At 35.9% G+C, this 12,220-nt stretch overlaps 1 pseudogene; it reads left to right on the forward strand.

Annotated features, from left to right (window-relative positions):
• The first annotated feature begins 1,425 nt into the window (after positions 1–1,425).
• On the forward strand, positions 1,426–1,711 carry LOC127187110 (snRNA-activating protein complex subunit 5-like; annotated as a pseudogene).
• Positions 1,712–12,220: the final 10,509 nt, after the last annotated feature.

The following is a 12,220-nucleotide window of genomic DNA, read 5'->3' on the forward strand; positions in this document are numbered from 1 at the left end:
AAACCATATGCTGCACTTAAAACATAATCATATATGGCCTATATACTGATTTGATTTAGGCAACATGAAAAATGTACCTTGACTCTCAAGTGACTTCATTTCTGCTGTGAATTTGCCTATAATACAGTGTACTTAAGAGTATTCTGTGACACATGATGCTCACTGGGCAGCAGTGGAAGCTGTTGGACCCAGGATGGAGACCAGATCTAATATAGGTTAAGGCCCACAAACGCAGGGACTTGCACAGCTCCTGCTACAAGTATCAGGCTCAGACAGAAAGCCAGATTTGTCCCAAGGTAAGGCCCATTGTGTACAGAGAGTCCTACAGATTATGTCTATGGATACTGCCAAGCAAGAGTGCAGGATGTTGTAAGCCTCACAAGCACCCAGGCGACTTCACAATTTACTCTGGTGAAAGCCACAGACCCAGGAAGGAAGAACTAGTTGCTCAGTCCTGAATATACCCCAAGAGAACAAAGGGAAAGACCTGAATGCAATTATCAGATCAATCTAAGATATAAAAATAAAACTCAGTAAAGGGATATAATTTACTGAAAAAAACAAACAAACAAATTTAACTGAAACAATGAGGGCAACGAAAATTTCAATAAGCTAAATGAAGAGCTGTGGAAAGCCTCACCAATAGAGTGGGTCCTGTGGGAAGCATCGTATCAGAACTAAAAAACAATGTAGATGTATTGGATCATTCAATATAGGTCAATGATGCATTTTAAAAAACAGGATATAGGAAGGATATGGGACACCACTGGAAGAACAATGCTTCAAAATAATGTAATAGAAGAAAAAATATACTTTACCCCAAAACATAAAAATATTTTCAATAAAATCATAGGAAAAAAGATTCCAAATCTAGAGAAATAGATAGACATCCTGGTAAAAGACATGTACAGTACACTTCTAAATGGAACCATAAAAGAAATTTCATATGAGCTCTTATACTTAAAATTCTAAAAACAAAAAAAAAAAATAAAGAATATTGAATGCTTCCAGAAAGAAAATTCAAGTAACTGATAAGCATAGGCCCATAATAATAATAATATCTGTTTACTATACATAAACAATTAAAAACAAAACGACTTGAAAAAACATATCACAAGCACTAGAAGATCATTATTGTCAACTCAAACTACTATACCCAGCAAAAGTATGTATTAAAATTGAAAGAGAAATAAAATGTTTTATAGAAAAAAATAGACAAACAAATTTAAGAGCATTAAGCCTACCCTACATATGATACTGGAAAGAATACAATATAAAGATAAGGGTGAGCACACCAAAGATGAGATATATAAATAAATAAAACAATGACAATTAAGTCAAAGAAGTCCAAGAAAATACTGAAAAATCAACAAAATGATAAGAGTTAGTAAACATCTTTAGAGAGATCTAACAATATGAAAGAAGATGCTGAACCAATTTCAGGAGCTCTACAAAGAGAAGGAAATGTTGCTGCATCTAAAGGCAGCCCTGTGTGACCTATTAACAGCTTAAAGACTGAAGAATTGACTGTGAAGTCAATAAGTTGTTAAAGAGAGATAGAGATGACATCTTCTCAGCTTTCACCTGAACAGTAATATGATATATGTTGGTGCATATAGACAATGAAGCCTCAGTTAATAAAACCACACTGAAGCTGAGCACAAGAAGCCCTATGGAAGAAGAGGAAAAGAAAGAAGAATCTGATTTGTAAAAGGGAACAGGAGCTATGGGTAGTTATACAAATTAAATCTTCTAAGTCTATGTGCCTCATCTCTTCAAAGATGTCATCTTACCTTGACCCTAGAGCCTATAGGAAACAGGGTATATACTTGTGAGAGGCTAAGTCAGTGCCTACCATACCAATATGAAAAAATAAACATCTTCCAATAATAACTCTGAATATAAATAGTCTCTAATTCATCTACTAAATGATATATATTAAAAGATTAAATTTTAAGATATTTAACCTCTCTTTTTTGGCTCAAAACTGTAGACCTCATCAACAAAGATGGAGAACATTTTAGGATAAAAGCATGGACAAAGGTATTCCAAGTAAATGTAACCAAGAAGCAAGTAGGTACAGCTATTTTAACATTTGACAAATAGACTTCAAGCCAAAAAGGCATCAGAGATAAAATGGTCACTCCATCTTAATCAATGTAAGAATCCATCGAGAGGACATCAGAATTATAAACATATATGCAATAAATGCAGTATACCCAGTTTGATAAAACAAACACTGCTAGATTAAAAGCTACTCATTAATCCCATTAACTGATAATGGGTAAATGAATAGCTCATATTCGTCAATAGACAAGTCATCTGAAAAAAAAAAAAAAAACTAAGCACTGAAACACTGGAGTTGAATAACATCATAAATCAAATGAATATAACTGACATCTACAGAACATTCCAGTTTTCTAGGCAGCTGTTCATAAAATTAATCACATATTAGGACATGAAGCAAGTCTCAAAAATACAGAAAATTTTAAAATAATATTCTGCATTCTACCTTATCATGCATGATGAAATTAGATATTAACAATAAAAGGAACTAAACAAAGTATAAAAACTTACAGAGATGAAGCAACAAACTATTACATGTAGATAGTTGAAGAAATAAGGTAGGAAATAGAAACCTTCCTGGAGGTCAATAAAAATAAAAATACAACTTTCCAAAATATATGATATATAACAAAGGCAGTCATAACAGGAAACTTACAGCTACAATTGTATGTATAGTTATAGCTACAGCTAACTTGCAGGAAAGTTATACTAGCATTGCCTACATCATAAATTTTAAAGATTTCAATCAGCAAACTATTGATATGTCTTATAGCCTTGGAAAACCAAGAAAAAATATCCCAAACTTTAGACAGGAAGAAATAATCAAGATCAGGATAGAAATTAATGAAATAGTAACAAAAATACAAGAAATTAATGAAACAAAGAATTGATTTTTTTTAAAGATAAAATTAACAAATCCTCAGAAAAGTTAATGAGAAAAGAATGAGAAAATAATTCCCAAGTTTATAAAATTAGACAGAAAACAGAAAACTTTACAACAAATACCATTGCAGCTTAAGAAATCCTGAGGAAAGGCTATTTCGAGTTTTTGAAAATTCCTCATATATTATTCACTGCCCAGTTATCCTGATCACAAATTGGAGAGGGTGCTTTCAAACTTTTATCATCTTTAAGGCCACCACCCTAGTTTTCAGTAGCCTTTAGGAACCTAAAATATACCAACCCCATCAGTGTTCAGATACAGGGAATGGAGAACACAGTGTTTGGGGAATGCCTTGATAAAAACAAGTATTTCCTTCCTTCAACAGCATATGAGAGCTGCAACTTTTCTCTCTGTATGTGGATAGAGAGACAAAAGTGTATATATTACATTATCTATACTTGTCAGTGTTTCTCCTTTTATAATTGACATGTAATTTCTATCCACTTTTATTTTGCTGAGACGAGTGTATGTCTACAGCATGTGCTAGTTTGTTTCCTAATATGTTTGTTCTCAGAAGCTCCTAGACACCTAAGGCATAGAAGATATTATCATAACTGTGCTGAGAGCAAAAGAATACATTGGCTCACTTATGGCCCACAAAAATGAGAACATTAGATGCATGCTTCTGTCCCTTCTTCACAGAAAAATGCTCAGGGTTAAGGGCTTCCCCCAATTCTTTGATGTTAGCTGGGAAGAGGACTTCTGGCGAGACAGTATATTGGCCTTTTCTACCAGTCTGATTTTATGTTTATATGAAATAAAGAATCCTCTTAGTTTTTGAGAGAATATATTGTATCTGTATGGAAGCACCACTGGTCAATAAAAAGCTAATGGCCTACAGCTGAGCTAGAAATTAGAAGTTGGAACATCCATCACGCAGAAAGGATTCTGGGATAGATCAAGGCATGAGAGATTTCACAGGAAGATGTGAGGAGGACAGATGCATGGGACCTGGGCAGACACGTGGCCGAATAGATTAGAATAAATGGGTCATTAAGTTATGAACTAGTCAGAGAAGAGCCTAATTATATGTTCTGAGTATTTGTAAATATATATTTTGAGTTTCATGAGTCATTATTCTGGGAGTACAGGCCTGGGAGGAAAAACCACTGCAACACAGTCTCTTGAGCTTTCCTACCAGCCTGATTTTCTTTTTATATGAGGCAAAGAAACCTCTCAGCTAATTTTTAAATTTCTCACAATGGGCTGAGCCTGTTTTGTTCATTTTGAATTTACATGTCTGTGGTCAGGATTCATTTAACCATTTGGTATAGGGAACCTTTCTCTATCACTTTCTTATGTTGTTTATGAATAAAGACCAGACAAGGTAACTAAGTAGTTAACTTGAAAACAGATTTTAAATACATTCCTGGTCTAAGTAGAGATTTAGTTCTATCTGTTTGTTACCACTTTGATTCACACTTGTCATTATTAGTCCTAAATAATACAATTCTATTTCCTGCATATGATAGTCTTATCTATACCCACTAAATTGAGCAACTTTACTACTTTTCTGGAAGCTTTATTGTTTCTTATATTGTCATGTTTTTACTTTTTATCCACTATATTTGCCTGAAACTTGCAACATCTCATGTCCTATATAGTTAACTACTGTCTGTGGGTGCTACTGGCATCTCATTTCCACAGGTGATCTGTGAGTTTTTACTGTGGAATTCTTTGGAAGTTCATTTAATTGTGGGAAATCTTCAAAACTTGAAGATGAAGTAGAGAACATATTTTCACCTTGCAAATAAACAAGGACACTATAAACAGGATATTAATTTTAACCAGGGAACGCTGATTTAAAAAACCAAATATAATGGCTATTAGTGGTTATAAATCCTCCCCTCCTCTGTGTGTGTGTGTGTGTGTGTGTGTGTGTGTGTGTGTGTGTGTGTGTGTGTGTGAGTGTGTGTGTGTGTATGTGTGTGTGGTGTATATAGTGCATGGGTACATGTACATATAAGTATGTGTGAATGTAGGCCATCAGGGTATTTTTCAGTAGTCATCCATCTTATTTTTTGAGAGAAGGCTGCTCCCTGTCTTGGAGCTCATTCACTCTGCTAGGTTGGCGGGCAGATGAGTTTCAGGAATCTACTTCCAGCCTTTCCTCGCCCTCTACTGTGGCTACTGGCTTGGGCAAAATTGCCTGGCTTTTTACACAAATACTGAGAATCTAAATGCAAATCCCATTTGCACAGCAGGAAAATACCCACTGAGCCCTCTCCTTAGCTCCTGCTTATGAATTCTTACAAAAAACTTTTTAAATTTTTCTTCTATTTCATTGTACTAAAATCTTGGTTTCCAGTCATGAAATTTTCTCAGCTCTTTCTGAGAAGGAAATTTACATAGCTTCCAAAGTTCTCACTCTACATTTTTGGAGGTGACTTCCTCTGAGCTATATAACATGGTTAGGTGTACATTATTTTGGCTTACTCCTGCCTGGAATATCCTGAAAAGTACAATTGAAACCTGGCCACTTGTAGCACATTTCCAAGGTCACAATCAACATTTCCCATGCTTTGTTCTTGTGTTCAGTACATGCTGTGTTATCTCACCTCTATTTTCCTCAAACCTGTGATTAAAATTAAATTTCTTGTATGACAAACCCAGCTCTAATCGCTGGCTTCAACCAATGAATCTGATATACCTGAGAGGCTGTGTTGTGTGTAATGGCCAGATGCTTTTCTTCACATTGCTTTGATTCTGTATACAGGAAGCTCACTAGCTTCCATGCTGTTTTTCAAAAACATTATTAAGCAATGTTCCTTTATCAACTGCTGATATATTTTAGTTTCTCGTTATTGAGGCTATATATACAAAAATAACATGCACACATATATTTATATATGTACGGATATATATATTACAACATCTATTGCTTATCAACATTTCTTATGATTTACATAAGATTTCTACTTACTTTAGTTGAAATATTTTGTAATTATAAAATTACAAAACCATGCTGAACAGCACTTTTTATTCTGAGGGATTATTAAACTTAAATGAAGATCAAGAAATACCCCCTGACAAATGTGCATTATACCTTGATTTTTAAATTCTAGAGCAGAATATATTTCAAATAATATTTATATAACTTCGAGATTCTATTGGAAGGCAAAACTTTGTTACCTATTGTTTAATAATGCCTTTTATAGATAAATCAATTAATAAAAATAAAAATACCTTTCCAATTCTTCATGGGAGAGGCTAATAATTAGGCAGAGATTAAAACAAGTATGAAAGGTGACCATTACTAAAACAATCTCATTATTAAAAGTGTTGTTTTAAAGTAGTGTCACAAAGTGGTGTCAACTGGAGCAATGATGCTCGTATTTGAGTGCATCTAGAGTAACCAGAGGACAGTGGCAAGACTGAGCTAACTACTTTTAGGCTATGCTCACTTGAAATGAATTTAAGCGATATGTGTTGAGAAGAAATTGAAGTTCTCTGTAAGACTTAGATTAAAATATAGGAGTATTAGCAATAAGCTGTCACTCCCAAGTAGACATGCTTTAAAGGCTTGCCATATTTCAAAAAGGATGTAACTTACTATATGATATAAAACAAATCACAAATGGTCCTCACATCCACTCCATGTTAGGAACCTTTTTATTCCACTTGTTTAAATTTACATACTAAATTCACACACTTGTTTTTATTTTTTATTTTTAAATTTTTTTATTAACTTATTCTTGTTACATCTCAATGGTTATCCCATCCCTTGTATCCTCCCATTCTTCCCTCCCTCCCATTTTCCAATTATTCCCCTCCCCTATGACTGTTCCTGGGGGGGATTACCTCCCCCGTATATGCTCATAGGGTATCAAGTCTCTTCTTGGCAACCTGCTGTCCTACCTCTGAGTGCCACCAGGAGTCCCCCTCCAGGGGACATGGGCAAATGTGAGGCACCAGAGTACGTGAGAAAGTCATATCACACTCTCCACTCAACTGTGGAGAATATTCTGACCATTGGCTAGATCTGGGTAGGGGTTTAAAGTTTACTGCCTATATTGTCCTTGGCTGGTGCCTTAGTTTGAGCAGGACCCCTGGGTCAAAATCTGCCTATCATAATGTTCTACTTGTAGGTTTCTAGGACCCTCTGGATCCTTCTACTTTGCTATTCTCCAATGCTTCTCTCATTTAGAGTCCCAATAGGATGTCCTCCCCTCTGTCCCAATCCCTGGTAAGTGAAGGCTTTCGTGGTACATGCCCCTTGGGCTAGTATGCAGATATAAGTGAGTATATACCACTTGAGTCTCTCTGCTTCTGGGTTAACTCACTCATTATAATCATTTCTAGCTCAATCCATTTATCCACAAATTTTGGGAATTCCTTGTTTTTAATAGCTGAGTAGTATTCCATAGTGTATATGTACCACAGTTTCTTTATCCATTCTTCTACTGATGGAGACTTAGGCTGTTTCCATTTTCTGACTATCATGAATAAGGCTGCTATGAACATGGTTGAGCAAATATTCTTGTTGTGTGCTGGAGCATTTTCTGGGTATATTCCAAGGAGTGGAATAGCTGGGTCTTGAGGAAGCCCTATTCCCATTTTTCTGAGATAGCACCAGATAGATTTCCAAAGTGGCTGTACTAGTTTGCATTCCCACCAGCAATGAAGGAGTGTTCCTCTCTCCCCACATCCATGCCAGCATGTGGCGTCGCTTGGATTTTTGATCTTAGCCATTCTGATGGGTGTAAGATGGAATCTCAGAGTTGTTTTGATTTGCATTTCCCTGATGACTAAGGAGGTTGAGCATTTCTTTAAGTGTTTCTCAGGCATTTGATATTCCTCTGTTGAAAATTCTCTGTTTAGTTCCAAGCCCCATTTCTCAATTGGGTTATTTGGTTTGGTGGTGTTAAATCTCTTGAGTTCTTTATTTATTTTGGATATTAGACCTTTGTCCGATGTAGGGTTGGTGAAGATCTTTTCCCAGTCTGTAGGCTGTCGCTTTGTTCTCTTGACGGTGTCTCCTGCCTTACAGAAGCTTCTCAGCCTCATGTGGTCCCATTTATTAATGGTTGACATTAAGGCCTGGGCCGATGGTGTTCTGTTCAGGAAGTTGTCTCCTGTGCCAATATGTTCCAGGCTCTTCCCCACTTTTTCTTCTAAGTGACTTAATGTCTCTGGTTTTATGTTGAGGTCTTTAATCCACTTGGATTTGAGTTTTGTGCAAGGTGACAAATATGGGTCCAGTTGCATTTGTTTACACATAGACACCCAGTTACCCAGCACCATTTGTTGAAGATGCTATCCTTTTTCCATTGAATGGATTTGGCTTCTTTGTCAAAAATCAAGTGACCTTATGTGTGTGGGTTCATATCTGGGTCTTCGATTCAATTCCACTGATCAACCAGCCTGTTGCTGTGCCAGTACCATGCTGTTTTAATTACTATTGCTTTATAGTACAGTTTGAGATCAGGTATGGAGATTCCTCTGGAGCACCTTTTATTAAACAAGATTGTTTTAGCTATTCTGGGTTTTTTGTTTTTCCATATGAAGTTCAGAATTGAACTTTCAATGTCTTTAAAAAATTGTGTAGGTATTTTGATATGGATTGCATTGAATCTGTAGATTGCTTTTGGTAGGATGGCCATTTACTATGTTAATTCGTCCAATCCATGAGCAAGGAAGATCATTCCATCTTCTCAGGTCATCTTCAATCTCTTTCTTCAGAGTTTTGAAATTTTTTCAAACAATTCTTCACTTGTTTAGATAGAGTAACTCCTAGATATTTTATATTGCTTGTGGCTAATGTGAAGGGTGTGATTTTCCTAAAACTTCCTCTGCAAGCTTGTCATTTGTGTATAGGAAGGCTACAGACTTTTTTGAGTTAATTTTGTATCCAGCTAATTTGCTGAAGGTGTTTATAGGCTTTAGGAGTTCTCTGGTGGAATTTTGAGGGTCACTTATGTACACTATCACATCATCTGCAAATAGAGATAATTTGACTTCCTCCTTTCCCATTTGGATACCCTTGATCTCATTTTGTTGTCTTATTGCTCTGGCTAGAACTTTGAGTACTATATTGAAGAGAGAGTGGGCAGCCTTGCCTTGTTCCCAATTTTAGAGGAATTTTCTTGAGTATCTCACCATTTACTTTGATTTTGGCTATTGTCTTGCTGTATATAGCCTTTATTATGTTGAGGAAAGTGCCTTATATCTGCGATCTCTCTAAAACTTTAAACATGAATGGGTGTTGGATTTTATCAAATGCTTTCTCTGCATCTAAAGAGATGATCATATGGTTTTTTATTTTCAGTTTGTTTATATGGTGGATTACATTGATGGATTTCCATATATTAAACCATCCTTGCATGCCTGGAATGAAGCCTACTTGGTTGTGATGAATGATATCTTTGATGTGTTCTTGTATTCGTTTTGCAAGTATTTTATTTAGTATTTTTGCATCTATGTTCATAAGAGAAATTGGTCTGAAATTCTGTTTCTTTGTTGAGTCTTTGTGAGGTTTAGGTATCAATGAGACTATGGCCTCATAGAATGGATTTTGTAATTTTCCATCCATTTCTATCTTTTGGAGTAGCTTGAAGAGTATCGGTATTAGCTCACCCTTGAAGGTCTGGTAGAATTCTGCACTGAAACTATCTGGCCCTTGGCTTTTTTTTGGTTGGGAGACCATCGATGATTGCTTCTATTTCTGTAGGGGAAATGGGACTATTTAGCTTGTTTATCTGTTCTTCACTCAACTTTGGCAAGTGAAATTGATCAAGAAATCATCCATTTCCCTTAGATTTTCAAATTTTCTGGCGTATATACCTTCAAAGTAGGATCTTATGATTCTTTGTATTTCTTCAGTGTCTGTTGTTATGTCTCCCTTTTCATTTCTGATTTTGTTGATTTCAATACTGTCTCTCTGCCTTTTAGTTTGTTTGGCTAACGGTCTATCTATCTTGTTGATTTTCTCAAAGAACCAGCTCTTGGTTTTGTTGATTCTTTGGACTGTTTTCTTAGTTTCTAATTTGTTAATTTCAGCCCTGAGTTTGATTATTTCCAGGCGTCTACTCCTTTTGGGAGTTTCTGCTTCTTTTTTTTTTCTAGGGCTTCCAGTTGTGTCATTAAGATGCTTATGTGTGATGTTTCCAATTTCTTTTTAAAGGCACTTAGTGCTATGAATTTTCCTCTTAGCACTGCTTTCAATGTATTCCACAAATTTGGGTATGTTGTTTCTTCATTTTCATTGAATTTCAGAAACTCCTTGATTTCTTTCTTTATTTCTTCTCTGACCCAGGTGTCATTTAGCAGAGAGTTGTTTAGTTTCTACGTATGTGTAGGCTTTTTGTTATTTCTGTTGTTGTTGAATTGCAGCCTAAGAGCATGGTAATCTGATAGGATACAAGGTATTATTTCAATCCTCTTGTATCTGTTGAGCCTTGCTTTGTGACCTACGATGTGATCAATTTTGGAGAAGGTTCCATGGGGTGCAGAGAAGAAGGTATATTCTTTCTTGTTTGGGTGGAAGGTTCTATAGATATCTGTTAGATCCATTTGACCCATGGCATTGGTTGATGATGTTATTTCTTGGCTTAGTTTCTGTTTCAATGACCTATCCTTCAGTGAGAGTGGGGTGTTGAAGTCTCCCACTATTATTGTGTGGTTTAAGCTTTTTTAGCAGATCTTTTACAAATGTGGGTGCCCTTGTATTGGGAGCATAGATGTTCAGAACTGTAATGTCATCTTGGTTGACTTTACCTTTGATGAGTATGAAGTGTCCTTCCTCATCCCTTTTGATTAATTTTGGCTAAAAGTCTATTTTGTTCGATACTAAAATGGCTATGCCTGCTTGCTTCTTGTGACCATTTGCTTGGAATAATTTTTTCCAACCTTTTACCTGAGGTAATGCCTTTCATTATGGGTGAGATGTGTTTCTTGAATGCAGAAGAATGTTGGATCTTGTTTATGCACCCATTCAGTTAGTCTGTGTCTTTTTATTGGAGAATTGAGACCATTGATGTTGAGAGATATTAATGACCAGTGACTGTTCAGAGTCTTAATTTTGATGTTGGTTCCAGTCGAGCATTTGTGTAGTTGTGTTTTTGCCATGGGATAGTTATCTATTTCCTGAGTAGTTTTGGTTGCAGCTTGACCCTTTGGGATGGAGTTTTCCTTCTAGTACCTTCTGTAAAGCTGGATTTGTGGATAGGTACTGTTTGAATTTGTTTTTGTCATGGAATATTTTGTTTTCTCCATCAATGGTTATTGATAGTTTTGCTGGGTAAAGTAGTCTGGCCTGGCATCTGTGGTCTCTTAGGGATTGCAGGATCTCTGTCCAGGCCCTTCTGGCTTTTATGGTCTCTGCTGAGAAGTCGGGTGTAATTCTGACAGGTTTGCCATTAAATGTTATTTGACCCTTTTCCCTTGCAGATTTTAATATTTTTTCTTTGTTCTGTATGTTTTGTGTTTTGATTATTATGTGACGGGCAGTTTTCTTTTCTGGTCAATTCTATTTGGTGTTATGTAGGCCTCTTGTATGCTTATAGGCATCTCTTTCTTTAGATTGGGGAAATTTTCTTCTATGATTTTTTTGAGAATAGTTGCTGGGCCTTGGAGTCTGATATCTTCTCTTTCTTCAATGCCTATTATCCTCAGATTTCTTGTTTTTATGGTGTCCTTAATTTCTTGGCTGTTTTGTGTCAGGAGTTTTCCAGATTTGGCATTTTCTTTAATGGTTGCTTCAAGATCTGTAATTGTATCTTCTAGACCTGAGATTCATTCTTCCATCTCTTGGATTCCGTTAGAAAAGCTCATTTCTGTGTTGCTCACCTTCTTCTCTGAGGTCTCACGTTCTTGTTTTTCTTCTGTCTGTGTGTTTATCATTGAATCCGTTTTCATTTTCAGATCTTGAACTGATTTTTTTATTTCTTTCATCTGATTTTTTGTATATTCCTGAGTTTCTTCCATAGCCTCTTTACAGATTTTCAGAGCTTGAACTGTTTTATTTATTTCTTTCATCTGGTTGTTTGCATTTTCCTGTAATTTTTCCAGTTCCACTCCATGTGCTTCTTTAATGTCTCTTACCTGTTTGGCTGCATCTTCCTGCATTTGATTATGAATTTTATTTGTTTCCTCCATTATCATTCTCATTACTAAGGATTTGAGGTCATTTTCTTGTATTTCCCTTGTACTTGAGTTCTCTGGGTTGTATTCTTTGGGATAGCTGGAAACTGGAGACGCCATGGTGTTTTG

This window comes from Acomys russatus, chromosome 3 (genome assembly GCF_903995435.1).
Source record: "Acomys russatus chromosome 3, mAcoRus1.1, whole genome shotgun sequence".
NCBI classification, from domain to species: domain Eukaryota; kingdom Metazoa; phylum Chordata; class Mammalia; order Rodentia; family Muridae; genus Acomys; species Acomys russatus.